The sequence below is a fragment of the Macrotis lagotis genome, chromosome X, assembly GCF_037893015.1.
Source record: "Macrotis lagotis isolate mMagLag1 chromosome X, bilby.v1.9.chrom.fasta, whole genome shotgun sequence".
Taxonomy (NCBI): domain Eukaryota; kingdom Metazoa; phylum Chordata; class Mammalia; order Peramelemorphia; family Peramelidae; genus Macrotis; species Macrotis lagotis.
In genome coordinates this window covers 598018803-598041470 of record NC_133666.1, presented here as the reverse complement: position 1 = coordinate 598041470, position 22668 = coordinate 598018803, and the positions used below count along the sequence as shown (strand labels likewise).

The window sequence follows — 22668 nt, the reverse complement described above, 5'->3', positions numbered from 1 at the left end:
AACACTATAGATCTCAAGGAGATAATAATCTAGTTGAAATTATGAAGTTAAGTAACAATTCAATACTTAAATCACAGTATGAAATAATAATGTAAGAGATAAGCATATATGATTCATCAGATGATCAATATATAAAGTATGTGCTATAGGAATTCAAATAATGGAAGAAATCAATCACTTAAGACTGAGTTCATCAGGAAACCCGTATAAAGAAAGTAGGAGTTAGATGAAGGCATTCCTAGAAGGTCACAGAATCATAGCTCTATAGCTAGAAGTTCTTAAGTGATCATATAAAATAATTCCTTCAATTTAGTGACAAGAAAACTGAAGTCCAGAGAGATTAACCGATTTACCAAGGATCACAAAGTTAATGTGTTTGAAGTAGAATTGAAAAAGTCAGTTTTTTCTTTCTCCTTTACTACAGTCAAAAGCATAAATAAAAGCATAAAGGTACAGCTATGGATTTGGGGAAAGGGGATGGTGAGTAAACCAGTTGAACATATATGATCCTACTACTCTAATCAAAAATCTTTAATGGAGTAAATGTTAAATGTCTTTGCCTGGCATTCAAGGCCCTCTATAGTTCAGTGTTAACTCTTTTTTCCCAATCTAACCCCATAATTCCTTCTACATACTCTTAAATCCAGCCAAATGAGAGGACTATTATTACTGCCTTTTAAATATACCTTTGCATCTTTTTTTCTTCCTATCTTGTTAATGCAATATGTGATAAGGCATATTTTATGTTCACAGGAAGAATCGGATTAACTGCAGAATGAATGAAACTAAACTGAATGGGTAAAAAGCAGATGCCAGGAAGAATCAACAAAATTTTATTGCTAGAATGATTAATAACAGCGTACATTTAAATAATGCTTTAAGCTCTAATCTGAATAAATCAGAGAATTGCTATTATCTTCATTTTACAGACAGAAAAAGCAAGGATCAAAAATTACATGACCAATAAGTGTCAAAGCTAAGATGTGGAAGCATTTCTTTCTGATACCAAATCTATGGCTGTCTATCCATGGCACAACACTGTCTCCACAATGCTGTTTCTGCTAAAGTCATATAAGGATATAAAAGGATTCAATAACAACCCATGTCTCTCAACTTGAGAAGTTATCTGTCTTAACAGAATCTTAATCCATTAAGGGAGCATTTGATTACACCAAGTTCTTTCCACATGTAATTGCATACCTTCTTTCCTTTCATTCTCAATTTCATTATTTGCCCTTTCTTCCCAGATAAACACACTAGGGAAAACACAGATACAAATGAATTATTTTATTTGGATTTAAAGATGGTTTTCTTCAATCTTTCTTCTATTTAAGCATTATGTTTCAAAACATATAATAGTTAATCAAAATTCAGAACATTTTTCACAGAAACATTAAATAACTCCCACTTATAAAAATATTTCTATAGGAAAAATGAATTTATCAGATATTTAGATGCCAGTAATATTTTTCCATGAAATAAGCCAAGTAAAAAAAACAAACACAGAACTATCACAATTTAAGGCAAAGACCTTAAAATTTCTTTTAAATTAGGAAGACCCTTAGGGATCATTTAGTCCAAATGTCATTTTATAGTTTAAGAAAAACTAAGGTTCACAGAAGTGATATGATTTGCCCAAAATGAAGCAGTAAGATACAATTCGAACCTAGGTCCTCTGGGTCCAAATTCAAGAATCCTTTCCACTATATCATGCTGCTTCTAGCAGAGGGTAGCTTAGAGCTGAGAAAAAGGATCTGGATGGGGTCTCTAACAGTATGGGGAAAAGACATGAGAACACATGACTGAAGATCTAGAGATATTTTTATATACAGAAAATGGAGTTTGAGTGAAGATAACTAAAAAAAGGGTGAGGGTGTCTAAAAGGGATAGAATATTGGAGGGAGCATGGCCTTACTTGCTATCAGGAGGCACAAAGAAGGCATTACAAAATCAGATAGAAAACTAGACTCCATCTCTGCCATTTCAAACACTAGCTTCTATTTTTCTGGATGCTGCAATAAAGAAGATGATGAAAGAGAAAGGCAAGGATTTCATTTTTTGTGTTTCCTTTTGCTACAAGTCCCTTTTATGTAAGAATAAAATTATATTAATATATGATTATAATTCTTACAAAGGGCTTCACTAATAGAATTGTATGGAATTTTCACAATAATCATTTGTAACTAAATGCCAGTACTATTACTTTACATTGTACAGGGAAAAACAGGCTTAAAAACAATTAAGTGATTTGCTCATGACCACAGGAATACAGATGCAGAGCATTCCTCATTTTGCAGAAGAAGAAATGGTGGCCCAGAGAAATGAAGTGATCCCCTTACCCTATAATATATATATGCAACAAGAAGCAGAGCCAGGGCAAAAACTTAATGTCAAGACTATATCTAAGCAACAAAAATCTCCCTCTCCTCTCCTAACTGTTCCCCAAAAGTGAAAGAACTTACTTAAGATTATTAACACTGAAAATGCAACACAAGCTCACAGCTACATCTCTGACATATAGCTGAAAAAAGCAATTATTAAAGGGAAGTTTGCACTCATTCTACTGTTAGAATTATTATTTAGCTGAAAAAAAAAAACAATAATTCTTCCAGTATACTAAGATACCAATGAAGGGGGCAGCTAGGTGGCATAGTGGATAAAGCACCGGCCTTGGGAGTCAGGAGTACCTGGTTTCAAATCCGGTCTCAGATACTTAATAATTACCTAGCTGTGTGGCCTTGGGCAAGCCACTTAACCCCATTTGCCTTTCAAAAAAAAAAAGATACCCAATTAAGCACACACAGCTTAATAATCACCAGAACTGAAATTCAAACCCAGGACTCTCCTATTTTCCAGAGTCAACTGCTTGCTAATCTATCCATAAACTAATTTCTTGAACTTTTCAGGAAGAGATAATTTCATTTTTTGTATTGTACACCCAGCACAGTAACTAACAAAATGTTGATATTTAATAACTTGCTGATTCTATCTTAGAAAGGTGACATGGCTCAAAGAGAGTTGTGCGGATTTTAATTTTTTTAAAGAATCTTACCAGAACAATTAATTCACCAAACCAAGAAAAACAAATGCAAGCAATTATTCTCCAAAGCAATCTGTCTAACCTAAAATAAAAGATACTACTTCAGTTTACCAAATGTTTAAGCTATTCGACTTCATTACCATCAACTTTCAATTTTCCCACTGTAGTAGTTTTTTTAAAGAAATAATTACAATACTATTACATACAGGATATAATTTGCAGCCTTATGTCTAAAGCTAACAACTGTGTGATAGCATTTCTCTGACAAGATGAATTATTATTTAGAATAGTTATCACAAAATAAAAGAAAAATACAATAGTTTTTCTTTTCAGTAAGGAGTTTCTTAACAGGACTCATTCAGAAGTCTTCTGAAATTTTTTTAAAACAACAAATATTTAAAATACAAAATATAAAATTACCAATCACAGTGCATAATCATGATTAGTCTAAAGAGAAAATGTGAAATGATCCAACAGATAAAAGAGAAACTGGAGACCTAGGCTGGGAACAAGAGAAGCAGAAGGTCCTATTTCTTCTCACCATACTCAGAATAGGGTCAGTTACATCTGAGGATTTGGATCATGCCTTGCAAACCAGTTCAGGAGCAGAAGATCTTACTGTGGATATTCTAAAAGAGCTAAAATTCTTAAGAGATACAGACTACAGAAGGGAGAATATTAAATCTATTCCTACACCAATCCAATTATTTTGAAGGTAAGTAGTTATATAATACAATTAAAGATTAAAGTCTGTTTTTTTGGTTTCCATCATGAAATGTTTAACAATAAACTCTATAGCAATGCCTGGGGGGAACTCAGGGATTATTTAAGAAATTCCAGGATTATCCAGGATTATGAAAGAACTTCAGTTTGTTCCAAGTATAACTACAACAATTTTAAGCAAGGCACTATTTAAAAGTACTGGCTGCCCTTCTCCTACTTACTGGAAAACCATTCACAAAACTTTGGTTTTTTTATTTTATTTTATTTTATTTTATTTTAGGTTTTTGCTAGGCAATGGGGTTAAGTGGCTTGCCCAAGACCACACAGTTAGGTAATTATAAAGTGTCTGAGACCGGATTATGAGACCGGATTATGAACCCAGGTACTCCTGACTCCAGGGCCTGTGCTTCATCCAATACGCCACCTAGCCGCCCCTACAAAACTTTGTTTTAAAAGAACAAGGGGAGTTGTGAGAAGTGAAATATAGTAGAAAGAATCAAATAACAGTTAAGTCTATAAAGGAGAAAAAATGGAGCAGAGATAAAGAATGGAACTTTTAGACCAAGTAGAATTATTTTTTAAATATAAAATCAAGGGTCTATATGACTTTGCCCAAGAGTTAACCAAAATGTAATTCAAACAGAACAATAACCTGCAAGATGAACATAAATATGTTCATAGGACGGTTTATAGCAGTACTAAGGATTATGACAGCTTGCATCTCTCTACAATACACTTAAACAGGGTCAGGGTCTTTGTGTAATGTTTGAACATATTTTCTGAGATGGAGGGAGTCAGGAATTCACAGGCTTCCTATAGGTTTGAGGGAGTGCACTTTACTATCTTAATGGTTCCAGCTGCATCTGGGGAAGGGGGAAGCAGTACTGGAATTTAACAGATACAGCAAGATAATTAGACTAACAAGGGTGCTTTGTAAATCTTTAGACAATTTTATGGTATATCTGTGACCCCCTTAGGTCCTATCAGTCTATTTTCAGACCCAAAGGCTCCTGGGCAAAGTTATAGTTCTAAGGAATTTCTCAGGGCCCAGAAGGATGTCAGGGACCCCTTTCTATGCAGGAATTTCACCAACACCGATATTGTACTTCAAAACAAATAAGCTCACAGATCAGAATTTAGACATAATTTAGACATAAATGTCTTTTACAAAGCTTTTTTCTTTCCTGAGAGTATTTCTCTTTCCCAAAAGAAATAAGTAAATATTCCTGAGAACATTATTATATTTTCCACAAGCTTCACATGCAATAAATCTCAATTACCACAAAACTTCCATAAGCATACTTAGATAAAACTGTTGTTTTTTTTTTTGCAAAGCAAATGGGGTTAAGTGGCTTGCCCAAGGCCACACAGCTAGGTAATCATTAAGTGTCTGAGGGAAGACTTGAACTCAGGTACTTCTGACTCCAGGGCCTATGTTCCATCCACTGCCACCTAGCCTCCCCAGATAAATACCATTTTTAAAATGCTTAATTAACTCCCATTCTATACAATTTTTTTTCAGAATTTAACAACACTAATAGCCTGTAAAATCCTCAGAATGACTCCCAAAAATCCAGTTCTGAGATGTTAACCTTATCTCAAGACATGAAAAATGGAATGGGAGGAGCTGAGGGAGGGGAGTGAAGAGAGAGAGAGACTGCAGAGCTCTGTCCTCTGCCCCTGCAACAGGACTCTGGGCCTCTGAACACATTCAGATCCTGATCCCAGTCTAGCCCCCCCCCCCCCCACATCAGCCCTGTGGCAGAGGGGGGCGCTTATGGTCATTCATGGACCAGGAGGGAGGACAGAGACTCACACACTGAGACCCTTGTGGGAGTATCCCAAAAGCTCAGGAAGCACCCCAAACCAGGCCCAGACTGGGAAAATGAGCAAGCAGAGAAATAAGAGGAAGACTATTGAGAAATATTTTGCAAATGAGCCCAAGAAGGATCAAAATATTCAGTCTGAAGATGAGGAAGCACAAGCTCCTGCATCTAAAGACTCCAAGAAAAACAGAAATTGGGCTCAGGCTATGACAGAGCTCAAAAAAGACTTTGAAAATCAAATGAGGGAGTTGGAAGAAAAACTGGGAAAAGAAAGGAGAGAGATGCAGGAAAAACATGAAAATGAAGTCAGCAGCTTAGAAAAGGAAATCCAAAAAAATGCTGAAGAAAATAGTATGCTAAAAACCAGCTTAGGTCAAATGGATAAAACAGTTCAAAAAGTTATTGAGGAGAAGAATGCTTTAAAAAGCAAAATTGGCCAGATGGAAAAAGAGATAAGAAAACTCTCTGAGAAGAACAAATCCTTCAGACAAAGAATAGAATTCAAGGAGATTGATGAATTTACCAGAAATCAGGAATCAATACTTCAAAACCAAAAAAATGAAAAATTAGAAGAAAATGTGAAATATCTCATTGAAAAAACAACTGATATGGAAAACAGACTTAGGAAAGATAATTTGAAAATTATTGGAATACCTGAAAGTCATGATCAGGAAAAGAGCCTTGACATCATTTTCAAAGAATTACTACAGGAAAATTGCCCTGATATTCTAGGAGCAGAGGGCAAAATAGAAATGGAGAATCTACCGATCCCCCCGAGAAAGAGATCCCAAAAAACCAACCCCTAGGAATATTATAGCCAAGTTCCAGAACTCCCAAGTCAAAGAGAAAATATGACAAGCAGCCAGAAGGACACAGTTCAAATATCATGGAGCTGCAGTCAGGATCACACAGGACTTAGCAGCAACTACACTGGAAGCTCATAGGGCTTGGAATACAATATACTGGAAGGCAAAAGAGCTTAGAATGCAGCCAAGAATGACCTACCCAGCAAGGCTGAATGTCCTCTTCCAGGGAAAAAGATGGACTTTCAATGAACCAGGGGAATTTCAAAGGTTCCTTTTGGAATGGCCAGAGCTGAACAGGTTTGATCTTCAGATACAGGACTCAGGTGAAGCATGGAGATTGGAGGAGAGGGAGGAAATATGAGGGACTTAATGAGGATGAACTGCATGTATAGAAAAATGATACTGATAATATTCATATGAACCATCTCAGTTAATAGAGCAGGTAGAGGGAGCTTTTATAGTTGAAGCACAGGAGAAAGCTGAATTCGAAGATAAAATATGGTGTAAAAATGGAGTCCATAGGAAAAAAGGGAAAATGGAATGGGAGAAAGACAAAGGAGAGGGGGAATAGTCCAAGATATTTAACATAATAAGATTTTTTTTTATTACAATGAGCTAGTGCAATGATATGGAAGAGGGGAGGCAAGGGGGAATGAGGAAATCTTTGTTCTCATCAGAGGTGGCTAGGAGAGGAAACAGCAAATATACTCAATGGGGTACAGACATCTGGAGTAAGAAGGAGGGGGGAGGAGGGGGAAGGGGTGGGGATGTGAATAAAGGAGGAGAGGATGGACCATGGGGGGAGAGTGGCCAGATATAACACATTTTCTTTTTTACTTCTTGCAAGGGGCTGGGATTGGAAGGCCTGCCCAGGACCATAGGGCCAGGTGGATTCTGGGCCTAAGGGGTGGTATGGGGGCTCAGGGCTTCTTGGCCCCAGGACCAGGGATCTGTCTGCTGCACCACTCAGAGACCCTACAGCAGAGTCAGAGTGAAAGGAGAAAGTATAGTACATGGTAGTGGAGAAATAAGAAAGGAGGGAGTTGCGATCAGCAATGGCAAAGTTGGAAAAATATGGAAGTAACTTTTGTGATGGACTTATCATAAAGAATGTGATCCACCCATGACAGAGTTGTTGGTGCTGGAACAAAGACTGAAGCACATTTTTTGTTATTATTATTTGGGGGAGGGTGCAGGGCAAGTGGGGCTGGGTGGCCTGCCTGGGGCCACATAGCAGGGTGATCTTTGGGTGTCTGGGGCCGGATTTGGACCCAGGTGCTCCTGGCTCAAGGGCCAATGCTCTGTCTGCCACCCAGCCACCCCTACTATTATTACTATTTTATTTTATTTTGGGTCTTTTTTTTTCTTTTTGGTTTTTGCAGGGCAGTGGGGATCGGGTGGCTTGCATGTCACAAGGCTGGGTGATTATTAGGTTTACGAGGCTGGATATGGACTCGGGTGCTCATGGCTCCAGGGCTGGTGCTTCGTCCATTGCGCCACCTGGCCATACCTACAATTATTACTATTATTTTTTTTATTTTAATTTTTTTCTCTCCCCTTTACTTTTTTCGCCCAAGCAAGTCTATCTATATTCATGGGGGAGGGGTATTTTGTTTACTTGTAAACAAGAATATTTTATTAATGTAAAAAAAATTTGTACAAAATGAGAATAAAAAAATTTAAAAATAATAATAAAAAAAATGGAATGGAAGTCGGAGCATATAGTATAGTTTAGGCCATGAGGTCAGAGCAAAGGGATCAATTTAACAAAATTTCCTTTCAAAATCTTCCCCAATAAGGCAATTACTAAATTCACATTATATTTAATATAAATACAGATATATGTATATGCCCACAGTTGTAACGCAAACTCCTCCTAAGCACTAAATTTAAAAAGTGACATCACAAAATCAGCCAGTTTAAATTTTAAGTTAGCATTTTTTTCTTTTTAAACATAGGGAGATTTTCCTTTCAAAGTGTATCGAGTCTCCCAAGGCCTTATTTTAATTGCTTCTCTACCACACATTTCACATGCAGCTAGCTTCCCCCTTTTAAAGCTAATGGATTAACTGGCAAGGCTATTAAAATCAAGTTGCCTGCCCCCCCCACTCTCCACAGGCAGGCTCTCCTCCAGCTTTAACTCCTAGAGACAAGGGCAGACTGGAGTTTAAGGTTGTAATGAAATGAGGGATGGGATTAAGCAATCTCCCTCAGACAACCAGGGCAATAATAACGCTTTCCTCTCATAATTTCTCAGGCTTCCTCACATCCCCCAAATCATCTCCTCTCTCCTAACTTTTAAAATTCATTCTAAATTCTCTTCACTCCACAGCTTTTTTTCTCAAATTGTCACAATTACAATATTCCCATATGAGATGGAAGCATGAACCAATAAAGAAGCTGTCTCTTTAAAAGCTCGCTCCTCCTCCTGGGCTGCAGCTACAGAGGGCTAACAGAGAAAGCTACAGATCTTACTTCTTCGGCCTACCTTCCAAATTTTCTTCCTAGCCCCCCACCCCCCAGTTTTAAACTGTTTAATAGAATATGGGGTCCCCATACCCCAAAAAGCCCCAGAACTGGTTCAGAAAGCTTGGTAACAGCTAATCCACAGATAAGACAAAATACATACAATTCAAGCACACTCATGTGAAAACACACACACACACCCCTACCTGGATCCAACTGATCTTCCTTCTAAGTGATTCTGGTCCTGAGGCACTCCTGAGATCAGCTAGCACCTTCCCCCAGTGGTGGACTTTTTTCAGGAACCCTGACTCCCCCTCCCCATTCCCATTCCCCTTTTCCTCTAATCCTTGGTCTCTCATTTGGGTCTGCCCAGCAAAAGGACTTCTCAACCAGTCTTTGAGGTACTTTCAGCCACCTTACCACCCTAAGGGATCACCCCTCACCAAAGGTTTTACCCTTAAGCATTTAATCACTCAGCTCAGTCAAGCCCTTTCAGAGATCTGTGAGATACTTCTCAGGAAAAGGAAGACAATTTGCTTCAATTCAAGCAGGAGGTCTGAGTTCTCTTTTCTTCTGTTTATCAGGGAAAATCTCAAGGTTATTTTCCATTATAATACGGAATTAGCACCCAAAATTGATGCAAATGGCTCTTAATAATAAATATAGTCCAGAGTGATTAAAATAGTTTTTATTAATGACATAACTTTTCTGCAGAAAAGGACCCGTTTCCCTAGCAGCCCTAGCAGATAAAGGCAGTGAATTGTGACATCATGCTATATGCAGTTTGAAAGGCTTGTTCCTCCCCTTCATGCCAGCCATTGGTTGGTCTAAGCAATACACTCACACCATACCATTCTCTAATAATGCTTTCCTCATCCTGGTCATTAAACTAATGAGCACAGGAGAGTGTATGGTAATATGTATGAACTTCAGTGAGCAGTTGCACTTGCAGAGGATAGGGACTCTAGATCAAACTGGTTTGTAACCTTCCCCAGGGTAAAGAGGCTTAAAGTTGGGTAAGGGGACCTCATTCACCTCACTGAATGCTCAGGGTCATTTCTTTTGTCTTACACTCACATACCTGCACTTACTCAGTCTTTGTAATGTGTGTGTGTGTGTGTGTGTTAAACTAACAATCTCCTCTTGCATTCTGTGGAAGTCAGTCTAGATTCCTCACAACAAGCCTGCAATGTTCACAGATTAAAACTTTTTTTCCTGGACAGAGCACAAGAGAGACCTGTCCTGTGAAAAACAAAAGTCTAAGCAAAAATGCCTTAGGAAAAGAAAGGAAAACAGCCATAAAAACTGGCTGGGCTTAGACTCCAGAGAGTTCTGCCAGGAGATTAGCCCAGACTTTTAGAGTCTTGCCCACTTCATGAGCAGAGAAGAGTCAGGAAAAACTGGGTTCCCAGCAGCCCCTCTATAAGACTGAGGTTCTGTACTCAATCTGAGGAATTTGCAGGAGTGGGTTGAGGGATGAGCTGAGGTTGCTCTAATTTTGGGGAATTTACATGTAAAAATGGAATTAGATTGAACAATAGGAGGGGATTTACATCTGATTAGGGTCCACAGAGACAAGAGATTCCTCAGAAAACATCAGAAAGGCACCTATAACATTTTTTTAATGTTAAGAACTAGATAGATATTTCTCCTAATCTACATATTCCCCATTCAGACAATTTTGGGAGTTCTCCAAGTCCTGCATTGGAGAGTTTGCCTTTTGGGAGTGGTTGGGGGTTCCTATATTAGACAGTTTGTTTCTGGTCAGGGTGGTCTTAAAATGATTATTGCACCTATATAATCTAGTTTGGCTCTACCAGTGAAATCATGGCCAAGGTCAGATTGAAGGTCAAAAGGAAGTGTTTTAATATTACAGAGGATTATTAGGACCAGCAAGATTACAGGATTTTAACAACACAGAAGATATAAAATTTGTTTCCAATCACATCTCCTTTGTTCATAATTCCTTACATAACTATGACATTTGTAAAAATTGACATTATTCTAGGAGTATAAAAGAAGTGTGATTCATAAAGCAAGTCCTATTAACTCAATGGCAGAAAGCACCTAGAAGGATGAATCTAGAAAGGATAACATGGAAATCTGGATACCATGAGGAATGAAAAGAGAATGAATTAGAGAATGAGGACCTAGAATAGACAGCCTCAAAAGAGAATAGTTAATGAAGAGTGAAGGAATTTTTTTTAAAATTTGATTTATTTAAAGTAATAGGGTTAAGTCACTTGCCCAAGGACATACAGCTAGGTAATTATTAAATGTCTGAGGCCTAATTTGAAGTAGGGTCCTCCTGACTCCAGGACCAGTGCTCTATCCACTATGCCATCTAAATGTCCCAGGAAATCCTTTTTGGAATGGATTGCACAAAATGAAATCTTAAAAATTTATGAACAACATTAGTTGAAGGGAAGGAGAAGGGGAAATTTACTCAACTGAAAGGAAAAAAGGGAGTGGGGATGGACTTATAGCCAGATAAAAGCTGAAGAAAATTTAAACTAATAAACAAAATCCCAAAGAAAAAGAGATTATGAATGAGAAGAAAGGATCAGAGGAAATGGGAAGAGAGCAAGAAATAGGGTCCCTTTAAAAAAAAGATTAAAGTATCTGAAGGAACAGAGAGGAAGATAAAAATCATAACTCAAACTACACTATCCCAGCAAAACTAGGTATTGTAAGGAATATGTGGGTGCATTTGGCTTCCACAAGAATGCATTGGTGCCTATGGGCAGGTATGTATGTGAGCATAAGACAAAAGACTTGGTCTCAACCTGATCAAAACTTGAGATTAGATCAGGTCCGTGCCACCTAGTTCTGAATTAACCTAGGGTCTGTGTCCTTCTCCTTTATTAGTTTAACGAGTTATTTGAGTGGAGTATATATGTATGGCTCAAGGAGATTGCTGTTCCCTCTCCTGTGCTCATTAGTATTGGGGAAAATATATGGGGACAAATGTATCAATTAGATTGTGACCCCAGTCAAAGATTGGCATGAAGGGGGGAAGAATAAGTCTTTCAAAGTGCCTAAAAGACCTAGCATTTTGGGGATTCCATGCCCCTCTTTCCTTCAGAGAAAGGTGGTGCTTTTACCAAAATGTCTTAATAAAAGACCATTTCAATCACTCTGGACTAAGTACTCACTAGCCATTTATAATAGGTATCACAGTTGTCTTTTATTTTCTTTCAAATATCAGGCATTTCTATTACTATTTTTTTCTTGAAATGCCTTCAATTTATCACTAATGCAGTCTATGTGGTCAAATCTGATGTGGTCAAAAACATTTTCATAACTTTAAACAATGAAAATGTTATCAAGAGGATATGTAAATTTTGTTATAATTAGTTCTTCTTTGTAATATCGAAAGTAAATACCTAACAAACCTAAGCAGAAAACAAACTAATGATATTCACCAAATAGTCTATTAATTTTTTAAGTCAAAGATTACCATCATTAAGAGAAAAAAAAAGGTTATAACCTACTGATTTCAGTGGTGAGATTTTTTTCCTTTTTATTCTTAAATATAATGGCAAGTATGAAATATCTCCTTCTAATAGTGTTGCCAGATGATTGGGATCACCAATTTGAGAGAGAGAGAGAGAGAGGATAGATAGCCCTAAGAGTTGGCTTAGCCCGGCCATATGGCATAGGGACCCATGGTTCTCCACAGGCCTAGATCAGGAGTACATGGTCTAAGAAAGAGATAGTCATCCTTGCAAGGCAAAGGTAGGGTCAAAAGAGAAATGAAAAGTGGGGCCTGCTCTTCTCTTCCAGCTTTAAATGCACTTCTGTAGTGGGCTGGACAAGGGTGGCACTTGGGGAGTGGTCTAGCACCTGGCTCCAGGTGTGCTCCAACAGTCAAGCTAAGTACTGATCCTTCCTGTCCCAAGATGCGTGACCTCTAAGTCTAACATGTCATCTCCTATAATACCAGAGTAAGCTTGACCCATCAGTGGTCAAAGTCAGGTAGCTGGAAACTGGAAGCTGGAGGTGGGGAATGAGATGATACAAATTTTACAATTAACAATGGAACAATAGGAATCAATTTACATCCCAGGAGCAGATAAGATTTAACATTTTTACAAAATTTAACAATATAAAAGATTACAAAATCTGTTTCCAAGTTACAAATCTCCTATGCACAGCATCATTAGTAGAAAGCCCTTATTCACATCTCTTTCATCCATCAAGATAAACTTTTTATTCAATTATCTCAAGAGATATTACTTATGAAATTGAAGTTATAAAAATGTTAATTATTCTAATATTTCTTTTTTTTAGGATTTTTTTTGCATGCCAGTGGGGTTAAGTGGCTTGGCCAAGGCCACACAGCTAGGTAATTATTTAGTGTCTGATGCCAGATTTGAACTCAGGTACTCCTGACTCCAGGGCCAGTGCTCTATCCGCTGCAACACCCAGCTGCCCCTGTGTATGGCCTTTTGTTTGTACTATAGGCATTCATTCAAAAATAAATGACAAGGTTCTGGCATTCATTTACTTTTTTATTAAATCATACATTAAATTGTAGAAATATTAGAATAGGGATGGCTAGGTGGTGCAGCGGATAGAGCACTGGCCCTGGAGTCAGGAGTACCTGAGTTCAAATTCGGCCTTAGACACTTAATAATTACCTAGCTGTGTGGCCTTGGCCAAGCCACTTAACCCCATTTGCCTTGCCAAAAAAAAAAAAAAAACACCAACCCTAAAAAAAAAAGGCCACACACATATACTCCACTCAAATACTTGTTAAACTAATAAAGTCTTCTCCTTATAACTTCTAAAGGCTACACACCAAAACCACTTGAAATGTCAGAAGTACTTTAATATAGTTAGAGACTGAAATTTCATAAAATACTGAGACTTTGCTAGAAAAACTAAAGGAATGAGACACACACACAAAAAAAACAATTCCAAGGATAAACTTTTTCTTTCTCTCTTAAACAATGGGCTTTAGGTCCAAAACAAGTACAAACAGTACTTCTGTTATTAGTATTAATGTGAAAAAGATGAAACCAATTTACAGAAATAACTAAGAAAATCTTGTCTAGAAACAAAATTAAGAAAATTATAATAGTCAACATTTCTAGGGTGCTTTGAAATTTGCAAAGAGTATTATGTAGCAAACCCATTTTATTTTCACAATAATCCAGACACTACTACTTTTCCCATTATACAGATAAAGAAATCATGGAACGATGCCAGCATCTATAAGATCAGCAAAGAGGCTTCATGATGGACCTAATGAATGAAGTGTATTTTGAAAAAGTTTAAGGAATCTAAAAAAGTGAAAAAGGAAAACATTCCAGGAATCAGGAGACAAAATATTATGTATAAAAGTAGGTCAGCCTGACTGGACAAGAGAGTTTGCAAAAGGAAGTAATGCATAAGTGATATGGAAGGATAGATTAAAGTCAAGTTGCAAAAGGTTTTAAATGTCAACTCAAAGACAAAATACATACAAGGAGAGTGACATGATCAGATCTGTACATTAAGATCACTTTGGCAGATTGTATGGAAATGGAAAGGGGAAGAGACAGTAGGCAAGACAACTATTACAATAGTATGAGACAATGAAGGTCTAAACTAGGGTAAAGCAGTGACCATGTGAATAAAGAAGTAATGTCCAATTTTCCCAGATGGTCTGTGAATATTGAATATTCATTAGTATACACCTAAAAGAAGATAACATAGAGGAAGTGTTCTCAACCTTTTATGTTTCATGGACTATGACAATCTGTAGAAGCTTATGGTGCCCTTTCATAATAATGATTTTTAAATAATTCAAAGAACTGTAAAATTTCTATTGGAGGTTAGTGAAAGAAAAATAAAGAATTTTTTTCTATTCTAGTTTATGGATTTCCTCAAATCTATCCATGGATCCCAAGTAAAGAAGCCCTGGTACAGAGGGAGAAGTTAAGAGGACTGAAGAGAGGAAACTGAGAAAACCAGGAGAAGTGTTTTAAAAATCTGGAATGGATAGAGTAACCAAAAGAAGAGAGTGATTAACAGAGTCAAAGGCAGGAGGAAAGGCATATAAAACTAAAAGTAAAAAGGCCATTAGATTTGGTGATTAAGAAATCAATGGTAACTAGAGAGGGTAGTAGAGATTTAGAATCAAGTGAGAGGAGATTAAGTAGAAGCCCCAGGTTACAGATGGCTTTCTCAAAAAAATATATAGCTACAAAAGGGAAGAGGGATATAGAAAAACAGCAAGCTGAAAAAGTAGGGTCAAGTGGAGATCTTTTTTTTGGGGGGGGGGAGTCTCATAGGGGTCACCAGGAAGCAGAAAACAAGCCAGCATATAAGGAAAATAACTGTTAGATGTACTGGGATGTCTATAGCCTTTGAATATATTTTAATACAATTAAAGTTAATAAAAATACCAATACCAATAATTCTCCATATAGAATTTTTTACTCACACTTCTTAAGCCATATATTGAACCAATTTAAAACTATATGTAATTTGCTGTTCTCAACAATCCTAACTGGAAAATTCTATATTGTATATTGTACAATTTTATTTCTCAAGCTATCAGGATATGGAAACAACAAATCAGTATAGTGTTTTCTGTCAAAAGCTATAAAAAGTTGAAAAATTCTGGGAAAAAACTTAACAATTTTCTATTTCTCAGGCTGAATGCCCCAACACTTCTACAGTTTCTGGAAACAATAAGTTTGTCCATTTATGTATGAATTCACAGTTGTTTAATAACCACATGCAAACAGCAGTAAATAATTATTTGATGTTGACTTGGATTGTTGGAGGCTTTTAACAGTTTCCTAGTGATATGGCCTGTGATGACATGATTGTATACTTGATATGTGTATCAAATATGAAAATTAAATGAATCAAGGAGAGATGGTCAACACAGTGGACAATATCTAGGATCCAAAAATAGGCCAATTGACTGTGTCTAATAAAATGAAATTTTAAAAAGATAACTATAAAATCTTAAAACCAGTTTTGAGGGGGCATCTAGGGGGGCATAGATGGATAGAACACTGGCCCTGGAGTCAGGAGGATTTGAGTTCAAATTTGGCCTCAGACACTTAATAATTACTTAACTGTGTGACATTGGGCAAATTACTTAACTCCATTGCCTTAAATAAATAAAATTAAAAAAAAACAGATTTGGGGAATTAGCTTCAAAAACACAAGATATGGTAGGCAAAGCTGGCTAACAGCTTGAAAAAAAGATCTGAAGAATTTATTGGATAATGAAAGGTCAGCCAATAAAAATTTATTATACTTCTATATACAGCAAAAGTGCTAAATATTGGGTATAAAGAATGGTAAAAGACAATCCAAGACATCAAGGGACTCACAACCCAATAGAGACATGATAAAAACAAATGTGTATAAACAAGTTATAGGTAGAATTAAAAAAAAAGAAAATAACTAACAGAGAGAAGACACTAATATTAAAAGGGACTGGGATGGACTTCCTGTAAAAGGAAGGATTTTACCTAGGACTGGAAAGTCAGGGAATCCAGGAGACACAAATGAGGGAATACATTCTAGACATGGGGGACAGATAGAAGAGTGAATGGGAAGTTGTAAGGTTTACAAAGACTAGAATGGATTCTGAATGTCAAACAGAACATTTCCTAATTGATCCTGGACATGTAGGAAACCACTCTAGAGGCAGGGGAAGTAACATTATCAGAAAACCATGTTGCTGGCTGAAATAGATAGTAAAGGGACTACAGATTATGTTCAATCAGAATTAATGTTTAGTTTGTCTTTTCTACTACACTTTTTCTCCCTCCCTAAAACCTTTAGAAACATAAATCACCTCCTACACGCTTTAAGTTTTCACCTCAATGTCTCCTACAACTTTATAAAAATTGTGTTCATAAAATTATTTCCAAAATCCAACTGCATAAATTCTTTCACAATATCCCAACATCCCCATAAGGATGACAGCCTTTTATCAGTGGTCAGAAAAATTCAATCATTTGGCTTAATATGATTTGTCTTGTGAGCTCCTAAGTCAGAACTGGTCTTTCTAACTCCCAAGTCTAAAACTTCAGCCTAACCTTTATGTTTCTTCAAACAATACATAAGGTTTAACAATTGATACTGGACAACCTAAATCTCCTGCCTTTTATTCTCCGAGCAGCCAGTGTGAGATCCATTTAAAAGTGCAACCTCAACTTCATAGCAAATTGCCAAAGCAGCTGTTCAAAAAAGACAATTAAATAGTAGGGGTGTGATGATCACTTAGCTTTAGCCAGGAACTGCTCCAGTTGAAATACCCTAGAGAATGAGATAAAAAAGGAAAGGGCAGAACAGAATAATTTACCAACTGGGAATAAAAATGAAAATAATGTTTTAAAAGAACGGAATTTCTCCTGAGGACAAGTTTTAAAAAAATCTACCAACAGGGGCAGCTAGGTAAGGCAGTGGATAGAGCACGGGCTCTGGAGTTAGGAGTACCTGAGTTCAAATCCGGCCTCAGACACAATAATTAACTAGCTGTGTGGCCTTGGGAAAGCTACTTAGATCCATTTGCCTTGCAAAAAAAAAAAACTGAAAAAAAAATCTACCAACAAAACAATAAAGAAAGTAGAAATGGGATGCATCTGGTCTGTAAAATATTCAGAAGATTAAAAGGGAAAGGGGGGAATCTTTAATGAAAATTATCTATCAATATCCCCTGAATTTATAAAGCTGGGGGGAAGGGAGAAGAAGCAGATGATACTCCCTCAAAGGGGCGGCTAGGTGGCACAATGGATAGAGCACTGGCCCTGGAGTCAGGAGTACCTGAGTTCAAAATCCAGCCTCAGACACTTAATAATTACCTAGCTGTGTGGCCTTGGGCAAGCCACTTAACCCCATTTGCCTTGCAAAATTCTAAAAAGAAAAAAAAAAGGGAAAAAAAGAAAGAAAATAACAATGAAAAGAGATTTTGACAGTTTTGACATACTAATCACAGTAGAAATTGCCATTAATTCTAGAACAATATTCACTCGTGAGTTGGTACTCTTGCTATCAGACAGTATTATTTGAGAAAAATAAAACCTATTAAGATGTTCCAACATAAAATGACTCATTCTGAACTCTAAAGTTTTCATACGACTGACAATATTACCACTTAAAAAAGCAAAACTCATCTCTCTCTTTCTCTTAAATGATGGCAGTGAAAAGTAAAAAGCACTATTTTTTTTTCCTTTAGAACAACCATTTCCACCTACTGCTACTCAGTCATTCGGAACCATCCCACTTAAATTCAAAAGCAAAATGTTAGCAACCAGGCAGCTAACCTTACTTTACAAAGGGCAGTTTTCTGTCAATATTATTTAATTACTTAAAAATCTGGAGTAAAATATTTCCATAAAATTTTGCTGAGGCCAGAAAAAAAATCAATATTCAAATTACCTTGAGTTTCTACTCTATCAAACCTACAATGTACTTGATTTCCCGCTATAATGATTTTTTTAACTCAATCTGCATTTGTCTAAAAAACACCTTTCTATGTTTTTGAGTTAAGCTCAGGAATTTAGCTTTTCCTCTGAGTTAGTTTCAAAGTATAATTAAAAGAATAATTGCTACCTCTTATACTAGTAGCTCCTAGAATACATACTAGCTTTAAGTCCTACAAGTTACCTGGTTACCTGTTATCATCCCCAAAAGATACATTAGCTGTCCTTTCCAGTTCTTGAGTAATTAGGGTAGATTTCATCTCTTCTAAGGAGATAGCCAGTCTGAAAGTTTTGATGACTTAGCAAAGATTACAGGATGAAGATGGCCCCCATAAAATAATTAATATTCTTTAACTGTCAGTGAGGGGTCTGATTAGCAAGCCCTTCTTTCTTGTTTGTTAATAACTGAAGTATCCAGTCTGACTTGCTTTGATAACAGGTATATGCATCACTGTAGATAAACTGATCTTGCCCAGAGTCTATACCTCAGTCTACCTTTATTAAATTTACTTGAGACTATCCTTTTGTACATCACTGGCAATTTCTACAGCCAAATTGAGACAGCATATCAAAATTAACTTTTAAAAAAGTCACTAAGAAACTCTTCCACAAATCTTTAATCATTTCCTCCATTGATTTCAAGAAAACATTCATTCCATGTTCTTTCCATTCTACTTTTCCCACTGATTCTGATTTCAGGTTGCTTGTAAGAAATAATAATGTCAGAGCAGCGAGGGGGCACAGCCGATAGAGCATAGGCCCAGGAGTAAGGAGGACCTTAGACACTTAATACTTACTAGCTGTGTGACCTTGGGTAAGTCATTTAACCCCATTGCTGTGCAAAAACCAAAAGAAAAAAAGAAAAGAAAGAATAAAGGCAACTAAATTTGGCTTTCTAATAGTCATAACTTACAAAAGATCAAGTCCAGAAAGAAATTCTTTTAGGTGGTAGAGATCCTCCTTAAAATCTCTCACACCAGAGATTTTTTTTCTGGTCCCAGCTCTCTTCTAGTCCAAATGCCCAAACTTAGAAATATCCATCATATAGCAAAAAGAAAAAAAAAGCCTCCAACCCAGGGACTAATTTTAATACTAAAGTTATTGGCACTCCCTCTACCCACAGATCACTGCCCATGTAGAACTTCCTATCTCCACTCCTCTAAGGACTCAACTGTTACTTTCTAAGTTCCAGTCTCATTACCTTCACTACTCTAGCCCAAACAGAAGGAGCTGTGAGGAAGTACAACTACATACTCTTCTTAATACTGAATTGACAGGAGGACTCAGTAATATATTCTTTCAGGTTTTAGAAGGGAGTGAAACCTGGTATACTATGAATTCCTACCATAATAAATGATTTTTCCCATTGAAAAACAATATAATCAAAAGTGGCCAAATTACAGGGTCTCCAGAAGACTACCTAACCAATAACCATTTCTATGAAAAAATGTTTTCAAGACTCAAACAATCAACTGAAAAATAAAAGCTGGTCACTTGACCCCATTTGCCTTGCAAAAATCTAAAAAATAAAATAAAATAAAAGCTGTTGGTAAACTGGGAATCATTTAAATGAGTAATATTATTAGACTGTAAACTAATAGAAGTGATATTTTATTTATCTCTATCTCAGTGATTTCCAAAAAGAAGTCACTAAAATGTTCGTTGAATTAATCTTAAAAAGAATTCCACTGGGGGAGGCTAGGTGACATAGTGGATAAAGCACCCGCCTTGGAGTCAGGAGTACCTGGGTTCAAATCTGGTCTCAGACACTTAATAATTACCTAGCTGTGTGGCCTTGGGCAAGTCACTTAACCCCATTTGCCTTGCAAAAACCTAAAAATTAAAAAAATTAAAAAAAAAGAATTCCACCAAACAACTTAACTCATTGGGGTTCCTCAGATGCATTTTGAAGTTTACTCACTTATTAGGATGAATTATAATAAAATCAACCATTCTAAAGGGGGTCTTTTCCAATTTCTTTTTTGTTTAAGACAGCTAATTATTAACAACTATCCTTAATATTTTTCAAGTCCTATCTTTTGCAGGTTACTTGGCAATGGATTAAGGTCTCAACCAAGTATTTTTCCTAGGGTTTGCAAGTTTTAAAAGTGCCTTTTTGGGACTATTGGCCCTACCCATAAAATATTGTTCAATGTATAAGTGGGCTGGTTTTCCATCTGGGTAGGAATACAAATTCGGCTCCCAAACTTTCATAACAGAATGTCAACTCTTGCCACCCCCATATTTAGAATTTGAAGCATATGGATCTCTACTCAATGAACAAAACAGATCACTGCCACTTCCACAGTTTCAGGAGAATGCAAATATGAACTGTCTGCTATTGACAAAACCTCACTTGAAACAACTGATATTTGAGAGACACAGGTTAACACAGACATGCAAACAAAGCACTACCTACATATTATCTCAGCTCCACAAAGATGTAGTGAATGAATATTACTTATAACTTCAGCTTAGGATGGCTATAGAAAATTTCCATTTGAATGTGATTTTTGTATACCTTTCCAGTCTTCTATCAGGACCACTAACTAAATTCCCATTTTAATTTACAGACTGGAAAGTTTTTTATTTTTTTCAGATAAGCTTGTATACTCAGCTTTATCATTTATAACCCATCATATTTTCTTTAGTTGCCAGGAAACCCACATCTAAATTCAATTCCCAACTTCTGTATTTACTTCATTAATTGGGGGTGGGGGGGGTGGGGAAGAGGCTGTCAGGGGAAGAAAGTAGGGAAAGTCTAGGCTTAGAAGGATCAAAAAGGAAAAGAGGAAACAGCAGAAGCTATTTATTCTACAGAAGTCTTGAAATCTGTATCAAAAAGACTATGATCAGAATAAAAATTTTAAAGTGATTTTTCACTCACTTCAAAAATTCATATATCAGAATTCAAAATAAAAGTCTTTCTCCTTTCAGTCAATAACCTTAGAAATGTGACAGATAAAATCAAGTCTAAACACAGAAGACAAAAAAGATAGTGTTTTAGGTTAAGAAGTGTGTCATCTCTGGTGAAATAAATTTACTATTTATTAAGGCCTGACAAATTTGTTTTAAAAGCAAGGCAATATTATTTCAGAAAAGAGAATAATACAGTAACATCATTTCACTAAGCTCACAGCAGTTTAACCTTCATGATTGTCTTTCTGCACAATGACCTCATTAGGGTATTATTACCACTACTGGCCTAAGATCACAAATCGGAAAAATAATACAAATTACCAAAGATATTAAAATACAAACTAACTGAACAGATTTTTTTTTAAATGAGGGTTCAACTTTCAATTTCCCATAGCAATGGATAATAGATTTTACACAGTTAACATGAGAACACTAGAAATTAACACCTTGATGTTGCTTGAATAAGATATTCCAAATCCAGGCTCTGGGAATTTTCACTAGCTGTGCCTCTGGCCCCCTATCCCCAAACTCCTCTTGCCTTGCCTGAAATGCTGTGGCCCTTTTCATCTCTTTCTTCCTTCAAGTCCCAGAAAAAAATCTTACCTACTACAAGAAGCCTTTCCTGATCCTCCTTCTTCTATTGACTATTTCCTGTATATAGGTTGCTTGTAAGTAGATGTTACGTGATGTCTCCTTATTAGATTGTGGGCTACTTTAGAGCAAGGATTAATTTTTGTCTCTCTTTGAATGCCCAGCACCTGTCACATATTGGGGCCATATATGCTAGTTGATTGACTGCTAGCTGACAGTTAAATAACAAAAAATTTGACAGGAGTAAATTACAAAAGTAGTAAATGTAGTAGTTTTCAAACAACATCAAGTCTCTTTCCAGATCACTAGGCTAAGAAAACACAAGAATACTGGGCTAATTAATAACTAGCTAAGACAGTAGAGTAGATCCCCTAAGATTTCCTATAAAAAAGGCTATCATAAATAAGAAAAGGCAAAATGTACATCTCTTTTAGACCCATAACAAACATTACTAAGTTTATGTAAGCCTTCTTCCCTGGTATTACAACTAATTCATGAATGTTGATGGCAGTGTTCACTTATGCTTATAGATAAAAAATTGCTTAGGATGACAACTCAAGATTCTAACTGATGTTTTACAGGTCTGACTTATCTCCCCAGACTTAAAATGTAGAAACAAAAATTAGAGACCAAGGTTGTCGTGTGTGTGTGACTGACACACACACACACACACACACACACACACACACACACAAAAGTGATTTTAGGTTTGAAAAACCTTAAAACTGGGCCTAATTAAACAGCTAAACAAAAGCTGAACATTAAAGGAACATGATCAGAGTGTTCTCATATAAGATCAAGTTCATTTCCATCAGAAGCCTTTTCACTTTCAAGTGAATGAATTATTTCAGTTGTGG

At 36.5% G+C, this 22668-nt stretch overlaps 1 protein-coding gene and 1 long non-coding RNA gene across 7 annotated transcripts in view; one reads left to right on the top strand and one right to left on the bottom strand.

Moving 5' to 3' along the window:
• EFR3A (EFR3 homolog A) overlaps positions 1-22668 on the bottom strand; it is a 135702-nt gene that overhangs the window by 110171 nt on the left and 2863 nt on the right. The gene's annotated exons all lie outside the window — the stretch shown is intronic.
• Positions 9744-15260, top strand: LOC141499723 (uncharacterized). The gene is made up of 3 exons (XR_012471738.1): positions 9744-9838; positions 14050-14249; positions 14722-15260. It is a non-coding gene; the product is annotated as an uncharacterized LOC141499723 (long non-coding RNA).